A 16,737-nucleotide genomic window follows, 5' to 3' on the forward strand; every position below is an offset into this window, starting at 1 on the left:
AGAAAATTACCACTATTCTCTGCTTCCCCTCTCTGTTGGCTTAGCTTGTTAGCTGGTTTATTGGGAGTGAGGATCCAAGGATACAACCATTCCCTGTCCATCTGCTTGGTGCGGACAGAAGCAAGAATTTAGCACCTCGTAACTCCTGCACACCTGGACCCGTGGCCTGGAAAGCCTGGGATAAAGAAAAACATTTACTACCCTTATGACCCTCAACAGATGCATAGGCCAAGTCAGAATTTAGCTCTAGTGTTTTGTGAGTATTGGTCTCATGAAACCTACTGGTTTCCCAGGTTCAGCACTTACAGAGATTAATTGTAATACAGGATTGATTTTATATCTCCTTCCTGAGCCTGTGGAATTTCTTCTGTGGTCTGCTGCTCTAACCTCCCACCACCCAAACACATACAATATTGTATCCCCTAAAGCCTCCCAGTCCTACTGGATTCTCCTGTTCTTGGATCCCAAACTCTATGGTGGCATATCCTGAAGCATTTGTCTGATCTATAATAGGCCTGGAATAGAAATGAGTAACATTGATAAGCAGACACTTTAAATAAATGTTTTTACAGGAAAAACTTACATGAGTTTTAAAATTATTTTTACCAGCACTGCATATTTTTTCCATAAAGCTCCATATGCAAATGACCGTTTCTGTTCAGTCATTTGTATATTGTATCAAGCTGGACCCAGCTGGTTCATTTAACAGTCTATGGCCCCTACTCTGTGCTATTCAAGTTAATTCTTTAGCCCTTATTACTAGTTAGATTGTACATGTTTTTGAATGGATGTACATCCAGGACAGGGCTATACATATACAGTAAATGATGTGGCCCTAGTGGATGGTCTCTAATAATCCTTAGGCCATTGTTGGAGCTAGCCATGGGAGAAAGAACAACAGGGATAATACTTGGGCAAAGAGAGTTCCTTCTTTTAAGCACTGTTTTAAACTGCTCAAAGCCTACTTAATTAGAAAATAACAAATATCAGCCAATTTTGACCCAAATGAACTTATTCAATTATCCTGACAAGAAGGAATGTTATCCTTGTTCTTGAACGAACTCCACACTCACCACCGCCCATATCCCATAAACCTGGCAGGTATGTCTCAGAAAACATAGCATCTTCCTCAGACAGTAGAGAGTTTTAAAAAGGTTCCCCCCTGCCTTTTTTAAAAAAGTAACAGCTATATTAGTCCACATTCATCCCCTTTACTTCAGTGGGTTTACACTAGCAGTAGATTGGCACATAGGATCCAGAAGCAGAAAAATAAGTATGCACCTGCACCATTTCCAGAGTACATATCAAGATCTGATCTTGGTCACAGACCCAGCAGCTGTACAACAACTGATTTAATTGGTAAGGTTAACTTGCTCCTTTGCTGTCTCCAGTGCATATTGTGGCTTAATCTGCTAGGTAACATCTTTTCAGTAGCTCTGTACCAGTGCTGGGCAACCTGCAGCCTGCGAACTGCACACAGTCCGTCAGGGTAATCCTCTGTGTTTACATTGACCATCCACAGGCACAGCCGCCCGCAGCTCCCAGTGGCTGTGGTTCATCATTCCTGGCCACTGGGAGCTGCAGGAAGCTTCAGTCCATCTGCTTTTCTAACTTGAAACACACATCTGACCAGTGGGCTCTAAGGGATGATTAAAATAAAGCTGAGAAAAATCTAGTGATTCCAATTCACAGATACCTTTGTCTACTCTGGTCTTGGTCTTTCACCCTTTTAGTTAACTATCTGTACTGTAGTAACATGCACAGTCCCCAACCAACATCAAACCCACTTTGTTAGGCATTGTGCAAACATATAGTAGAAGACAGTCTCTGCCCTGAAGAACTTAAATCTAACTAGACAAGGCAGGCAAAAGGTGGATGACATGGATCCACAACATACAAGCAAAATATCAGATACTGAGGCAAGGAGATTAAGAACTTGTCTACACAAACATTTAGGCCAGGTCTACACTAGCGAGTTTACAGCGACACAGCTGTTCCGCTGCAGCTGTGCTGCTGCAAGATCACCCATGAAGCCGCTCTATGACAACAAGAGAGAACTCTCCCGTCAATAGAATTAAACCACCTCCAACGAGCAGGAGTAGCTATGTTGGCAGGAGAGCATCTCCCACCAACCTAGCGCTGTCCACACTGGCACTTTGTCAGTGTAACTTATGTCGCTCAGTGGGGAGGTTTTTTTCACACCCCATAGCAAGGTAAGTTATACCAACAAAAGTGCTAGTGTAGACATAGCCTTAGTTTGCAGCAAGTGGGCATGTGAACCGACCCCACACTAACCTGCTGCAGACTAAAGTAATGTCTACACTGTGCACCTTACAACAGCAGCTGTGCCACTACAGCCACACTGTTGTAAGGTAAGCAGTCTAGCCACTCTTTGTCACTAGGAGAGAGTTCTCCTGACAAAATAAAACCACCTCCAATGAGGGATGGTAGCTTCATCACCAGAAGAGCGTCTCCCACCAGTGAAGCACTGCCCACACCTGTGCTTTTTGTCTCTAAAATGTTTGTCATTCGGGGGTGTTTTGCACATCCCTGAGCAACAAAAGTTTTAATGATGCAAGTGCTAGTGTAGACATAGGCTAACTGTCTATGTGGAACCTGCTGATGTTCATTAACAGTTTGTTAAAGCTCTTTGTTCTAGTCCTCTTTTGTACACTTTGATTAGTTCCCTTTCAAAGCACATTAACAAACTCTGAGTGCATACCAGCAAGGTCCACATGGACATTTAGTCCACAGCAGGCTAGTGCAGAGTATATTCACATCCCATGTTGCCGTGAACTAATTGTTCATGTAGATAAGCCAAAAATGACTTGCTCAGGGAGCCTATGGTACAGCCAGGAATTACACCCAAATCTCCCACATCCCTATCCAGTGCTATAACAACAAGGCCATCCTTCAGCCCTTTGAGTTGTGCTTTAAGATTCACTTTCATTAGAGCTAAGTATGTCAAAGGCACCAAACAAAACAAAACCCAGAGTTTCACTAACATCATAAGCCATGTCCTGGTTTGCCAAGGTTCCCTAAGATAAAAGTTCTGTGCACTCATTCCCTGCCAGACACTCTACCATGGGGCCAAATTCAGGGGGGGGAAACACCCACACATAAAAGTCAGGACTTGAAAAATATATATGTAGCTAAAGAAATCCAAGGATTTGATAGGCCCAAAAATGTTTTGCACAAAAATTCATCTGGTTTAATTTTGTGAGGCAAAGTTTCATAGTTTGAGGGCCTGGTGTGAAAGATTCATACAGCTCTAATTCTGACTGATGAGGCTACCACCATTCCCCCTTGCTTTCTGTCAAGCCATCTCTAGCTAATCCCCCCACAAGCTCTCCTTGCTGGCAAATACAGGATGAAACATCTGTGTGCCAAAATGGCATAACAATACGTAGGCTGCTACTCTTAATCTGCAGAACATGCCATCTGTTTTACTTACCTATGCAGAGGGTTGGGAATGACTGGAAGACCCGGGTGAGAGTTCACAACAGAAATAAATAGCATTTTTGTCTTCTTGTTGTTTTCCCTTCATACATTCCCAAATGTCTGTCAAAAGCATCTACATTTATGCTGATTAAATATTTGATCCAGTTAAAACCATTTTAATTTTTCTCAGCTACTGAACAGCCAGATTTTGGGGGGTTGCAGGAAGATCTGACTGGTCTAATTAGTTCATTTTCACTTGGTGTTTTATTAATACATTTCTTAATTTGAGTGAGGGGTTGAGACTTCAGTCCTGAATGATCTCAAATGCAATATGAAGTAACATATCTCCACCTAGCGTCTGATTGGAAAATTACAAACACAAATGTGTGTCTTAAAATAACAATCAGAAAGTAAAATTCCAATTACAAACCATGTTCAGTATCTGTATTCAAACTTAGTTTTGAATTTACTTCTTATGGGAAAACCTCTTCATGGATCATTAATATTTCCCATCTCATATTTCTCAGCTAAATAATCTCATGGAACAATCACATAACTGGAGAGAACAAAATTCTAAACCTTAGTCAAATATTGTAAAATAATTCCCTTAACTTCATGCCTGTTATTTCCCTTTTTTCTTAAGCCTGAGCTATGTTGTCATTTTGTTGACTTTTAATCTTTGTGTTCCCATCTAAGTAGGTCTATTTTTTCTTCTAAATTAGATGTAAAATTAACATCCACTAGGCTGTAATATACACAAGGAAAATAAAATCTGATTTGTGTTGTCAGTGAAGAAATCCCTATCTTTGATCATGAGATTCTATTGCTGTCCAGTATCACCTGCTCACACCCAAATTCCTTCTAAAGAAGACATATATGTATATCTGTTCTATGGTGGGAGATAGGGGGTGCCTGATATTGAAAAGTTTTTGTAAATTTGATCTTGAAATGCATGTCTCAGCTGTAGAATTAAACTATCTTTAAGACCACTGATATAAAGTGGTTGTCTCCTGAGAAAGTTAAGATTAGTTTTATGAATTAGAACTGGTACTTAAAAACAGATTCCAACAGGATTAAGGGGTAGTAATCTCCAATCCTATAATACAAGGGGTCAGCAAGGCCATACCAGCATAAAACAAAAATAAATATGGTCTCTTTGAATACAAGATACTTGCTTAGGAATGAGGACAATACAATGAGGCTAAAAATCTGTTCTTGGGTGGAAGATATGGTATTGTGATAGTGTGGTACTGTGTAGTCAGTGCTAAGTCTGTCAGCTGTAGGTCTTCTCTATAGTTTATGGGTGCAGACAACGTCTTGTTCCTCGGTTAGGTATGCTTCCGAATAGCCATCTCTGTGTGTATGTAGGTGAAGGGCTCCTTTTTTGCATCTCTAAAGCTTCACTTTGTTTTGTCTGCTATATCACTTGGAGGAGCCCATGTCACAAGCAATCCTGAACCTTTATTCAATTGAATAAGGAAAACCAGGAGATGACAATGGCACCAGCTGCTCTCAGTTTCTCCCTTCAGCCTATGGGCCTGCAACCAGCACAGCCCCCAAGGTAGATGGCATTGGGTAGGAAGGGTGTACAGTCAAGCTGACAAGGGGATGATAAACCATGTCAGGATATCCTCCAAGCAGCTCCCATTAAGGTTACATCTACACTTGGAGCTGGGAATGTGAATTCCAGCTCAAGTACATGTACAAACACACATTGGAAGTGTGGCCGCAGTAGCAGGGGTAGTAGTGAGCAGCGGCATGGGGCTAGCATCCCTGAATGTGTACCCACAGGTACTATTGACACACATCTGCAAGACAAAGCAGTGGGATGGGAGTGGTACACACACTATATGACTTCCCAGGGATGGCGAATGACCTCCCTTCCAAATCTGCATCTGCTTTTGCTGGCACAAAACTTGCCTTAATATATTTCTAAGCATCCTGTAATCCTGCTTTTGTGGTTTTGAAGTGGAAGAGCATCCTTTTCTGTAGGAAACAATGTGAAACCATCTGCAAACTGAAAACAAGGAGAAAGATCATGATTCCTGCTTATCTGAACTAACAATGCATATCCCATAGATTCCCAGCTCCTCAAGAGGTACCCATTCTCCTAATGACCTACACAAAAACTCACTCAGTGGATTGCCAGGGCAATTCTTTCATTGTCCAACAGCAGTTTGTTCAAGGGCAGTCAGCAGAAAAAAATTGGCTCTCTGAGAAAATGGTAAAATATAAGTAACTGGATGAGTTGACAGAGCATTCTAGGTTGTAAGTTAATATGGAAAAAAATGTGTTTAAAGACTTGATTCAACTTTCCTGCACATTCCCTATGGAAAGGAATTGTTGTGCATTTGAAATGAATAATCACCACTCCACAAGCATCTACTGTCTTAGGTATTTTTCTGATCAAGTCCACTGGCAGTAAGTATAGAGGTCTGTCTACCTCCTAGAGAAAAGAATACATAGGTATCAGTGGAGGGGGGTATTTTTTCCCTTTGTTTCCCTTTTTCTATCCACAGCCTCTTCATAGTTATTGAAAAGGAAAGAAAAGTCCATTCTCATGGAGATGATCAAGGAGTATCATTTGCATTATTCATTGGTATTTCTTTCTTTACTTCTTCAGATCAAAAAATGTACTTGCTGCCACATAAAACTTGAAGACAGCCCTGCCCCAGACAGTTTACAGTTTAAAGGGATGGTGAGGCTAATCAAGATGTACAGGGAGGCCCTGAGTGCAGTGTTCACTTGGGCATAGCTGGTAACATTACAATCTGCCCTGACTAAGGGGTAGTGTGAGCTATGGTGTATCAGGAGCAGACCTGAAAACAAATGATGGCTTTCTGAATCACAATGTCTTACCTGCTTCCTACTAATTCTGGTAGGGGAGTGAGTTACTTCATCCTTTTTCACAAAGCAGCTTGCTTCCTGCTGTGCACCCATCTAACAGGTGGGAAGGGGGAGAGTAAGGGCTCTCTCCACTCTCTATCCCTTCTATTTCCTCACCAACCAGTTGCCTGTATTGGGCAAAAAGTCCACATTTTCCCTCATGGCTAGGGAATCTGAGTAGCCACAGCTCAACCAAGCAGGAGATCAAGGACCCTTTCCCTCCCTTCCACCCATGCCACTTACTCTCCTGCACTGTCAAGAACTGACAATTTAGCCCTTAGAAATGTATACCATCTTATTCTCGAATATAATGTTGGGTTGCAGGGGATATTGGATTGACATGGGCTAACGTACGTGAGCCTAGCAGAAGGAGTAAGCCTTTTGAAGGGATTTGAGCACTGAAGGGATGGTGATTTGGCCCAAAGAAATTGAGAATTGTACCATGAGTAAGGGCAACATGGAAGAAGCCAGAGATGGCAGAGGGGAGAAGGAAATGAATAAGTTGGTGAGGCTGATTCCATTGTTAGTGCAGTAAAGGGACAAGGAGAAACAGATTAAAAGGCAAGAACTGATCTGTGAGATGGGGTGGCTTGTGCCCATAATCGCAAAGATGAGAAGCTTAAACTTGACGCAGTGTGAAAGGGGATCCAGTTAGGAATTTGAAAGAAGGACTGGCATGGACTAATTGATGGGAAAGAAGATAATGTCAGAAAATGTACTTTGTTCTCAGGATCAGGACAAATAAGCAACAGTAATATGCAAGCACAAATGGAAAGCAGACCAGCAACTGAAAACTGAAGTAGCCTTCCAAGCTATGATGTGACTCAGCCTCTGTCATTCATGGCCCTCCATCCAAGTTTTGTGTTACCCTGTTCTTCTGTATGATTCCAGTTGTGACACTGGATGATGGTTCTGTGGCTAACAATTAGCTGGAGCCTTGCAAAGAGAAACACACCGAAGCTCAGCAAAGCCAATGACAGCCTGCAACGGGAAGTAAACTGGAGTGGAGAGGGTGAAAAAAAAAAGGGGGAGGAGGAGTATCTGCCAAAAACACATGAGGCTTTAAAGGCCCAATATCACTGCTTAATGTCCACCTTCCAATGTTTAAGTACATTCATAATTCAGCCAAGCAATGTTCGCCCACCTCTAATTGAATCAACTTCATAGTTGCAGCTGAGCCCTCTTGCTCTATTCTTCCCCACACATTAATCTCCAAAAGGCTATCCCACAGCTTTGTCAAGCTGTTAGCAGAAGAGAAGTGCATGTGATTTGAAGCAAGCTGAGAGACATCATGTTCATAACACTCCTGTTACTTGAACAAATCAGTGAATTTTGTGTCAGTGACAGCATATAGGACAAGGCCCCATGCTTAGCTGCCACATGTCATAAGGAAACATGGAGTTGTACCATAAGTGTTACCTGTAACCTCATTTTCTACAGATTGGTTCCTCTCGATAATTTGGAACATCTGCTGTTCATTTTTTGAAAGGGAGGTAGCCTGTGCACACATTCTTACAAAAAATGAGTCTTGAAAACAGACTCAAGAAAAACATGCCCAAGATGACAGTTAAATCACTCTTACAAAGTCAAGCATTAGAACTGCTTTTAACATAAGCTACATCAGCAATCATTTATCTCCATTACTATTGCCTAATAGAGTTCCTCAAGCTAAAGGACAAATTTTACTAGAGATAGTTTCAAGTTTGTTGTATTTCATTACACACACACAGCCCAATTCCCATTTACACTAATCTCCCTTTACACTTCAAGAGTGGTGTGAAAAATCCTTAAAGTATATGAGAACCTGACCCAAGATTTATTTTTATAGGGATCTTCTTCTGAGATTCATTTTAAAAGTGTTGGCTGAGATGGTTGAGTCCATTTCTGCTTTTCTTTATTAGCCATTTTTGCCTATTAAATAGACTGTCTCAAATAGTATACTTTCATTAATAAAATAGCAAAGTAAGCACAGAGTACAATTTCCTATGATTTATGAGGTCATCGTTTTCACAAGTGTTCAGAAACCCACTGGTGAAAATTGTCACATATCCTGAAAGTTTACCAAAAGTTACCATGAATTGTTGCAGTACCAAATATGCTTTATTCATTATTCGGCTCTTTAAAACATTTGTTAATCAGAGACCAGAAAACATACCATTTTACTTTGGTGACCAAATACACAACCATAGAGAATTGTCAAAGTGAACAATTTTCAAATGAACCATGGTCTAAAAAGTATTCATCCAAAGTATTCCACAAAAACATTTTAGTACACTCAAAGAAAATCAAACAACTAAACAAGTATCTACATTTATAGTGCACATTATTCATAAAACATCTGAACATCTCTTCAACAAAAAGTGGGTTTTTTTACTCGGACATGTACCCCAATTAATTAACTTTTGCATATTTTGTCTGCTGCATCTCAGATGTAATACACAGGAATTTAATGAAGCCTATTCTCACTTATAGATAATAGTGAGCAGAGGAACAAAAGGTGACAAGTTATCCTTATTGTACTGCTATGTTACTCACTGATGCCAATTAGTCTTTACTAGATACATTTAGTATAGCAATATAAAGTGCATGGCAGGGAGCACATGGAGCCTATCCTTCAGGCAGAGAGTTCAGGAAGTCATTATTTTCCTAATAACATTTCAAATAGTGTCATGAACATCATTAGTAGTAGAATCTCAGGAATGGAGCAGATAAATGATTTTGCGTTGAATCTTTTAGCTTATAGTTATTCCTAAACTTCTTTTATTATTTTGAAGAAAAGGGGATTCAGTAAATAATGAGGAACACTACATCATGTTGATTGCAAGTCAGTGTTCATGACTACCACCCATTGTGTCAAATGACTCACATATCTGTCAGGTGTGCTACATTAGCCCACAGAAAGTCTTTAGTACATGTTGTGTCCCAGAAAAAATTTACTTTGTCGCCTAGTGTCACTCATGCTGATGGATGGGCTTAAGGTGTTGATGAGTAAGCGCCAAGCAATATTTATGCTCTGCCAAGTCTCTGCATCACTTCCATAGGCACAAAGACTAGGCAGTTGGAAAAGCAGAACACGCTGAAAGAACAGCATTACTTCTGACTCATAATCATGTTTTCAAGCTCTTCTATCACAATTCTCCTATAGACCTTTGTAATGTTTTTATAAACCTGATTTAACATCCTAATATCAGTTTACCTAAAACAAATGAACTCCAAATGATTTTGATGCTTCTGCATTTACTTTTCCATTATATTTTGTTAAATGTAATGTCTAAAAATTGATGAGCTAGTTATTGAGTTATTCCAGAATAACTTGTAGATGAACTGGAGCATATCTTTTTAAAAAGACATCAAATCTTGATTTAAACATTGAGAATGATAAAGAACTTACCATGTCCCTTGGTATGTTTTTAAAAATAGGCACTTTATTTCTAGCCTAAATTTTTCAAGCTTCAGCTTCCAACCACTGGAGCTTTTATACCTTTTTCTGCTAAATGAAAGGGCTCTCTACTATATTTTAGTGTATCTAAATACAAGAGCTGGTCAAAAACAGAGGGGTTCCACTTGGGAAAAAGTTCCCTTTTTTCATTGTAACCAAAAAAATTGCAATTGTTTGATCAGCTCTACAGATGGTTGAAAAAATAGAAACATCTTTTCATGAAAAAGATATCTTTATGCAGACATTGCAATTTTTTTTCAACCAGCTCTACAAAATATTGGAAGTGAAAGAGTGTTGCCAAATTTATCATCAGCTTGCACAATATTAAGAAGTCAAAACTAATTGTACTGTTATGTTACTAAAGCTCCAATCCTGCAAAGACTTACATATGTGCTTAATTTTACACATATAAGAAGTCACATTGACTTCATAGGTGTAAATCCTTGCAGGATTGGGGTCTAACAGAGAACCCCCAATTAACTGTGCATACTACTGCACTGGCTTGCTTGCTCATTCACAGTTACTGAGGCAATGTTGACTACATTTATATAATTGCACATATAAATCTTTACTTCATCAAAAAAGAAAACTGCCCTAGTTATAGATATTCTAAATCCACTGTACTGTGCAGGCTTGCAATCAAGTCTCACGTTTATGTAGTTACCCTGTTTCCTAAGGCATATTCTATTCAGAGAGCAAAAAGTCATTAGTTCTAACTAGAATCATGTTGTGTGAGGTTACATTGGATCATATAACATGTCACAATCACATAATATTGTTCAATACAAATGTAACCAAAGAGAATCACTTTTTCTAACATGTTTCAGGCAATTAAAAGAGGAAAGATTGTTTTTAATTGTTACAAAAAGCCAAATGTTTAAGATGTAACTTTGTGATCCTGTCATCTATATCTTACTCATCTTTATGAGCAAAATTCCTGAATGTCTTTGTATAAGGTAAGGATATTCGTGTTTTTGTCAGCCTATGTTTGAAGACGCAACATGAGTGGAATTCTGTGTCCTGTGTGGTGGTCAGACTATATAATAATAATAATGACCCTTCTAGCTTTAAAATCTATAGAGCTGTGAAACTAACACTTTCACACAGTTTCAATTTTGACAAATTGAAGAGGTTGACTTCCCACTAGCACCTCCTTGTGCCCAGGCATGGCATAGACACTCCCTCCCCATCAGGTACCTTCTGCCAATGGTCGCTCCAGCACTGTAGTGGCCTGCCTTCTCCTGTCACTTGGCCCTCTGGCCAAGCCACTCTAATGTCCCTCCCCTTCTGAGACAGTCAATGAACAGAAACTAGGGGAATTAACACAAATGAATTGTCCCAAAGTTGGGTTAAGGCCATCTTTCTTCATATTGCACTCATTGGGCTGCAGCCTCATACTGAGTTCACAATAATAGAAGGGAATGGTTTCCTCTCAAGGTTTTCAGCATATGGTTCACTCTCCCTCCTCTCAAAGAGGGGCCATTGGACAGGAGTAACCTGAGGAGCTCCTGCCTTCACTAACCCCTCTCTCCAGCACCTGATTTAAGGTCTATTTGTCACATAGGGCTGCTATCAATTGAGGTGGGTTTCTCCCTCTTAAGGTCCCTTCCTTCAATCCTGACCTCTCTTACAGATGCAACAGGGCACGGCCACCTGAACCCACATTAGCTCATTAATCCTGTATTGCCCAGTATGCAGTTTGTGTACCATCAAATACACAAATAACTTTTACTGAAAAATTTCTGACTACCTCTACTATGAACTTCAAAAACAAGAGTAGGTATAGAGTAATAGGTGAATGTTTTAACGTGTTACCAAATGGAGTTGGTTAACTTTTCTTTGAAAACTAAATGTTTATGCCAAACCATGGCCAGAGTTTCCCATGATCTAAAGATAGCACTCAAAACACTTTGCTGGACTTGCATCTAGTACATTCCTCTAAGAGGAATCAAATCAAAGCATAAGGTATGCACCGGCACCAGCAAGACTGAAGGAAGGACCAAAAATGTCTTGGTAGATCCTCAGCTGGTGAAATTTGGTATAGCTCCATTAACTTCCTGTTTACCTTCCGTCTTTTCCTTCAACCTTGCTTGTTGTAACACGTAGGCTGAGGCTTTGCTTGGAGGCCTTTGAAGTGAATGCAGTAAAAATAGCATGGGTGGAAAGTTTTGAGCAACCCCCAAAATGCTGAGCTAATTATAAAATAATAGTAAATAATGTTGCCAGCACAATCTTGTCAGCTGGTGTATGGAGCTATGCTGATTTACACCATCTTAAGATCTAGTCTATTGATTTCAATGGAGCTTTACCAGCCGAGGATCTTGTTCATTTCATTAAATTAATTAGACGTATGTCAGAGTATATGTGAATATTTTTTTTGGAGAGAGGAGGAGAGAAATCTCTCAGAAGGAGTATGCCAGGCTCAAGGGGCCTGATTCTCCTCTCAGTTACACTGGTGTGAATCAAGAGTAACTCAACTGAAGTGAATGGAGTTACATCAATGTAAACCTGATGTGAGTGAGAGGAGTATCAGGCCCAAGAAAACTGGGAATTACTATATAATTGGGTTTTTCAGTGCAGTCTCCCTGGATACATGTAACTTTTGAATGTAGTCAAAAACTGAAATGCCTCCTGTTGTTATAGAAGAAAAAATGATAAAATCTTTAAGCCAATCCATCACGGTGGCTGAAGTGCCACAAAATTTGCTGACATTTACAGCTCTACAACCTTGCTCTAGGAAATGGCCTTTTCCGCTTGACCAATAACAGCTATATGCAATAGGGTTGTGAACTCATTTCCTCCTATGGTAATTTGAATTCTAATTCAGCATCTACCTTCAGTATAGATGGTTTTGTATCATCTGAGCCTTCAGGTAAGTATGATGTGTAAGACAATTAAGCAGGCTAGTGGAGCACTAAATCTGAACTAATACATCTCTGCCATTACAATATTTACATTTGCTTTGTTCTGAGCCTGGAAGTAAATCTAGGTCTTGCAAATGGCTTGTTCTTACAAGTTTATTTGATAATTTAGAAGTGTCATCTGAAATGCAAGCCAACTGCAGCAGTGATAGGCATAGCCAATGGGGAATAGGAGGGAGATGTCTTCTAAAAACTAATGATGTGTCATTTTAAATAACAGTCTCTAAAATTTTTAAATAAGAAAAATAAAGGGAAAAAGAAAAGGACAACCTTAAACAAGAAGCCATACAGTGGTCATAATAAAAACACGGTTGTAAAAGAAAGAATGCCATTGCCCTTTGAAAGTGACAAGGTAGATGCTGAGATGGATGTCAAGGGACAATAAATTCCACAGTGTAGTTCCCACCACAGCAAAAAAGCATGATCACCTGCCACCCTAAAAATCAGTGGTGGCATCACGGAATGGCTTATGGTATCTGATTGTCGAAGCCATTAGGACAACACTTAAGAAAATGGTCTGGAATTTAGCCAGGCCTTACACAGTTAAGAAATTTAAAAATTCAAGGGCCAAATTAAAATCAATCTGCCCCTTTTGTAGGCAGCCAATTTTAAAAAAGAAAAAAAAGGGGAAAATGAAATATGACTCCAGTTGTTTGAACCAGTGAGTAAATGTGTTGCTGCATTCTGAATCTGCAAGTGACAGATTCCAACTGGATTTCTTGTTAAGAGGGCATTACAGTATGCATGGCCTGCAAGACAGTGCAGGTCCAGGATGTACGTATTGTTTAAAGCATCCTGGCCTCTTCAGTAAACGGCACATGATTAATCATTTTATTGTCTTGTGACCAGTGACACTTTTCAGATTTGACATCTTGTGAAGTCCTGCATTGGAGAGATGGGAATCTGGGTTTTCCTGTTATATATTTCAGGTTTTTCTAGTTTGGGTGCCCCTGAGACATCAGGCTTTATCAATTACACCATTTAGTAGGTACACTGGCCTGTGGCTTAGCCAGTCTGCTCTTGAAAGAGAAACATGTTACCATTGCAGCTGCAAATCATTAAAATAAAAATTTCACCTGTCACAATGAATGTTAGAAGTACAATGTCCATTATGTGAGGGAGTTTTCTTGATTTTTTAAAATCATATTTGTTCATTCAACAATTCATATATTCCAATAATCTGTAATGGGGTCCCCTAATTTAGCAGGTTATAATGTATTATATTATAAAACAACTAGGCAAATTCATAGAAGAAATGAGAACTAGAGGTAATAAATGGTAAAGAAAATAATTCAGCAACAGAAACCTCAACCCATTGTAGGGCAAAGGTTACTTCCCTCTGGAGTCCACTCTTCCTGCTCTACAGCAAAGCTCATATTGTGTGTGCCTGCAGAAACTAAAGGAAAGAAAAAATATTATTAATGAAACATCCATGAGAGAACTATATTTATAGGCATTAAGAGATCAGTCAGCAGAGAAGACAAGCATAAAGTGATTCCAAACAAGTGTAAGCAGAATTGTGTTCAGTACTACTTCACTACCTCCTCCAAAGAAGACAGAAGCAACCTTGAAGCAAACATAGCTTTTGGAAGTTGTGAAGACATACATGAAGGCCACTGACTGGGACAGTGTGTTTCTCATGAGAGAAAATGCAGACAGTCAGGACTACATTCTGCACCACCCCAGGAGTAGCCCATGCTGGCCTCACAGACACACCTGAGTCACAATTCCTCCTTGCTCTGGGGCAGAGGTAATTTGCTGCTGGCCTATACCATCTTTCCTTCCCCCACTTCCAAACTAAGCTGTACTGAACAGTGAGTAAGGGGGTGGGGCCATGACGCCCAACTTTCCCCTCCCTGCCTCACCCACTTCCCACCTATCCACTTCAGGGAGGGAGCGTGCTGTACTGAATTGCATGTACATTACAATATAGACAAATTTCTAAGGACAAAAATAGAATCCTCTAAATTGTGAATGTGAAAATGAATGACTGAATCAGGGTAATATCAATAGATATTAGAACTACCAATCTGTACTCCTTGACAGTGACTTCGAAAATACATAGAGCTGTTAGCACATTTTGTATTATTAAAAGATGCCCAGTCAGAGCCATTTTTAGAATTGAGAGCAACTAGCAAGATTATTCTTGAGCCCCCCTGTAAAGCTAGTCTTGAAAAGAGGTTATATTACCCCCTTTCCTCCAGGACCTCATATCTGTGTATCCACCTGCATAGGTCTTGCATATCTGTCTCTAGCCCCTCCATTCCCCATGGTCCTCCCATATCTTTCACATCTATGTTCTCTCTCAGGTCCTCTGATTTCTCTCTGTCTCTCTCATTCACTTGGTCTCCTCATCTTTCCTTCCATCATCCCTACACTCTCCAGGATTCCCTTATGCCCTCACTTTCCCCCCCTCCCCCATGCTCACAGTTTTTGGGTGAGAAGGAACCTTTGGGGCCCACTGGCCTAAGATGCTGACCGTATGGAGTGACCTATTGTCCCAAGCTATATAACGTAGTGCTGCTGCTACCTCAGGAATATGGAGGGTCTTCATCCTGCTATCAGCCATGCCTGGAAAAGCAGGCTCTCAGGATCCAGGAAGATTTGTTTGGTTTCCCTCTATCCCACCTACCTCTGCTGGGCTCTATATACCAGTTCTTTCTGGGAGGATGAATTGTCAGTTCACTTAGGCACCCAGCTCCTGAAAAGAAATCACTGCAGCTCCAGTTCCATTGGTTCCTCCACCCACATAAAACAGTGAATCAGTTTGGTTCCCTTCTCATGTCAACCTAGCGTCTAATAATCCAATTCCTATAGGAAAAGTTTAAATGGACAGTATCAGCTAGAGAAACCAGCTCCTATGTCAGCTATGAAAAGGAAGGATGATCCAGCAGTTAGGGCATTAGCCAAGGAGTTGGAAGATCTGCATTCAATTCCCTGCTTCACTACAGACTTCCTGTCTCCCGAGTAAGTCACTTAGTTTCTCTGTGCCTCTGTTTCCCACATTTCATGGCTCGGAATATTAGTCCTGCCCTATTTCACAGGGGTGCTGTGAAGATAAATACATGAAAAATTGTAGGGCACTCAGATAGTACAGTGATGGGGGCCACACAAGTGCCTAAGAAAAACAAATATATGTTCATCCACCAGGAAATGTCCAATGGATTCTAAATATTGGGAGGAGGTGGTATTTTTACTAAAAAAAAAATGTTGTTGGGAATTTTTTTAAGTCTTGTTATTGCAGAATATATGTAGTTTGCAGTTAGAAATGGTCATTTCAAGTTGACAGACCTCTGAAAGCATATTCTCTTTCCCTCCTCCCCAGGTTCTGAATGTTACCCAATTATTTCACTTCCCATCTCAGGGTACACAATGGCATTCTTCAAAAATTAATTGAAAAGTAGAGCTAGACAGGCAGTGAATGAGCCACCTGTTTACCCTTCTCACTGAAAAAATCCTTTTAAACTTTGTTTTCCTGTCATTATGTCAGGGAAGCAAGGCTGCCATCTCAATGATATCACTTCAGGCACTACCACTCAGAAAAAAACTACATTAAGGAATCATGTCACAGCTTTGACCACTCACCAGGGTTTGATGCTGTGATATTGCCCCACAAAGTTCAATTCTAGTATGTTCTGGGAGGGATGCTATGGAAAATAGCTCTATTAACTTCTGACAGCTCCACAGTGTTTTAACAGCAATGTTTGCAATGATATCATATGGGAACCTTTAGGGAAGATGATAGGCTCAGAGAAGGTGTTTTTGTGGTTAAAGCACTGGACTGAGATACAGAAAATCTGAGTTCTGTTCCTACCTCTACCACAGTTTTCATGTGGTACTTTGGACAAGTCATTTCGGGGGCTGATCCTACGCCACTGAAGTGTGGTCGGATACTACAGTGAAGCCTTGATAAACTAAAGCTCTACAGGGTCAAGAACTTTATAGTGGGCTGAGAGAGATTTGTACCTTAGAGACAGAATTTAATGAAAAGTTCAGTTAGAAATCTGGGGAGGCGGGGACAAACTCACATTATAGTTGTTAGTATGTGGC

Source organism: Dermochelys coriacea, chromosome 6, assembly GCF_009764565.3.
Source record: "Dermochelys coriacea isolate rDerCor1 chromosome 6, rDerCor1.pri.v4, whole genome shotgun sequence".
Taxonomy (NCBI): Eukaryota; Metazoa; Chordata; order Testudines; family Dermochelyidae; genus Dermochelys; species Dermochelys coriacea.